The sequence below is a fragment of the Nicotiana sylvestris genome, chromosome 3 (genome assembly GCF_000393655.2).
Source record: "Nicotiana sylvestris chromosome 3, ASM39365v2, whole genome shotgun sequence".
NCBI classification, from domain to species: Eukaryota; Viridiplantae; Streptophyta; class Magnoliopsida; order Solanales; family Solanaceae; genus Nicotiana; species Nicotiana sylvestris.
In genome coordinates, this window is record NC_091059.1 from 206,160,766 (window position 1) to 206,163,782 (window position 3,017).

Consider the following 3,017-nt stretch of genomic DNA (forward strand, 5'->3'; position numbering starts at 1 on the left):
AGAGATTGTGTTTAAATGCATAGACAAGAAGCACATTGTACAACTCAAAATCTGGAGTGAGATAGAGGCTTCCCACATAGAAAACTTTTACCTTATATAAGTTGGATAGACTGACTAAAACAGGACATGCTAACTCTAAAACATTATGTAACATGGATCTTTCAAAAGTCATGTACTGTGAAGCACCGAAATCAATAATCCAAGTAAGGTGGGTTAATTTAGAATAAAAGGAAGTATAGACATGACAACCATAATGCATACCAGCCAGATTTACACTGGAAATGACCTCTGAATTGTTGGTTCCAGGTCCTCTTTGCATCGACTGGAACATCTGGATAAGCTGGTCACATTGCTCTTTGGTGAATCCCTCACTGCTGACAAGTGTTGACACAGAATTGGCTGCCACTCCATTGGTAATTTCCTGCTCAGTAGCTGCTGCATTAACCTGTTGATTCCCAAAGTTTCCCTTCCTTGGCTTATTAAACTTAAAGTGTGAAGGGTAGCCAATAAGTTTGTAGCAGTTTTCTTTAACATGCCCTGATTTTCTGCAGTATTTGCAATACTGATCTGATTTCTTAATTTCAAGGTTACCATAATTTGGTGTCTTGTATTCTGTTGTATTCCTTGGTGGATTCCATCTTTGCCCAGTGGTAAAAAAAGCAGAAGAATCAGAGGTAAGAACATTGTTAGAGTGTACCTCTCTTTGTGATTCCTCGTGTAAAATGATAGAGTATGCTTGAGCCGTAGTGGGCAGAGATTCATCATCAAAATATTTCCCCTCACACCAGTGTACATATTATTGAGTCCCATTAAAAACTATATTAATTTCTGATCTTCATTCATTTTAATATTATGAGTGTTAGCTCCACAATTGTACTCACAACTGCAGATCATAAAAGTATTGAGTAATTTCAGTTGATCCCAAATTCTCTTAAGCTTGGTGAAATAACATGCTACATCTGCAGTCCATTGACCTAATAGTATTAAGCTCTCTTTTCAGCTGAAAGAGCTTAGTTCCATTTGCTTGGCCATATCTCTGCTCGAGTTCATTCCAAAACTCTTTAGCAGTTTGAGAGGAGATCACACTTTCAGCAATATCTATGCTAAGAGAATTCAGCAACCAGACAATCACTATGTCATTGGTTCTCTTCCACTGTGCCTGCTAGGGTGAATCTAGATCTGGACTTGGACATGATCTAGTGATAAATTCCAGCTTATTTTTTGTTGTGAGAGAGAGAGATCAGTACTCCTCTGCGCCAGTTACCATAACAGGAGCCATCGAAGGTTACATTAAGGAGGTTCATTCCGGGACTATCTGATGGAGATAGGAAATAAAGATGACATGAATCTATTTGCTGAGAAGGAGTGAGTGCAGATTTAGAGGTATCTGCTGACTGAGGAGTAACGAGATCAATCACAGCCTCTACCATGATTGTAGATGAAGTTGAAATAAGAAATTAAAAAAAAATGTAAAAGCTTTCAAAGATGCTCTGATACCATAAAGAAAATTAGAAAAAAGATTGATGTATGAAATTTTATGTGTATTCAGCTTGATTATTCTCTGTACAGATCGTTTCTTTATACAAATAGAAAAGAATCTATGTATAACCACATATACGATTGTCCCTATACTATTGGTAAAAGAATAACAAATTATGAGATAAAGACAAAAATAAGAAATCCCTATTTACAATCAAATACATAGAGAATCTTCTAGTAGTAATCATAAAGACCAAGTAAAGGTCTGGGCCCAAAAGTGAGTCCAAGTGCGTCTGGGCCCAAGTACTCCCCAAGAGCAATCCACTTCATCATAGGTCCAGTAACAAATGCCCAATTTCGAGCATTGTATCTTTGTTCAGACATAACCTCGATTGGTCCGAAGAAGCATTCCAACATTAACCTTTCTCTGAATTTTTGTAACTCATGGGAGGAGATTTTTCTCCGGCAACAATCTGAAAACACAAGTTGTGACAAATAATTGTCTAATTATATTTATCTTAATGTAAAGACATTACTCAAATTAGTTTTGTGGTTCTTGGCTATGGAATATAAATTATACGATTTATCCATCAATTAGAAGTTGTTAGGCATTTGATATGGTGACGACCTTGGCTTTGTTGGAAACATTAGTCAAGAGAATGTGCTGTTCTCTCCTGATATAATACTAGACAACTTTTATCACATGAGTTAGTTTCTTAGATTGAGTTGGTACTAAAATTTATTTTTCGTAATATGATATTGGAGTCATACTTTTTATGCTGGTTGAAGGAATAAACCGATATCTTTTTATTTGGACCATTCTCACCTTGTGAATTAAATTTTAAGATCGAGTGATATCCAAGATCCACGACAAAATCTAGGAAAATGTAAGATTGAGATTCGAAATCTCTTTGCGCTCAAGTTTGACAATTAGAATTTCTATCATCCAAAGGAAAAAAGAAAAAAAAAATATATATATATATATACACACACACACACTCATGACATTACAAATTATGAGATTTTACCTTCCTATACTATATATGAAACTTTATTACCTCCTAATCAAGTTTTAACTTAATTACATGGCCATATACAATTTATCAATTATATACAAATTAGTTTTAAATGAATATCTCTTTATATTAGGAATTGAACAAGGAACTAGTTATTTCTCATTCTTGTTCTTTCTCTCATGCTCTCTCTCTCTCTCTTTCTCTCTCTCTCTCTCTCTCTCCACCATTGACAGCCATTAAAAAGCTTTGAAGCTTTGAATTCGAATTTGGGTTTTCAAAAACTATTATTTGTTTGGATTGGGTGTTGTTGCAAACAATTTATAATATTGTTTGAAGTTTTATATTTTAATTTCAAGGGTGTTTTGCGAAGATTAGACTTGATTTTGGTAGAATTTCATATTGAAACTCGAAGAAGAAGAAGAAGAACAGATGACATACAATATACTTACGAAATTGTATTAAATTTGAATTATAATTACATATAAATTGTATTTAAGTTGTATTCTATTGTAGTTGTATATT

General features: G+C 34.2%; 1 long non-coding RNA gene across 1 annotated transcript; it reads left to right on the forward strand.

The window, feature by feature from the left end:
- The first annotated feature begins 295 nt into the window (after nucleotides 1–295).
- On the forward strand, nucleotides 296–1,613 carry LOC138886962 (uncharacterized). The gene is made up of 2 exons (XR_011405935.1): nucleotides 296–674; nucleotides 1,001–1,613. It is a non-coding gene; the product is annotated as an uncharacterized lncRNA (long non-coding RNA).
- The last annotated feature ends 1,404 nt before the right edge of the window (nucleotides 1,614–3,017 follow it).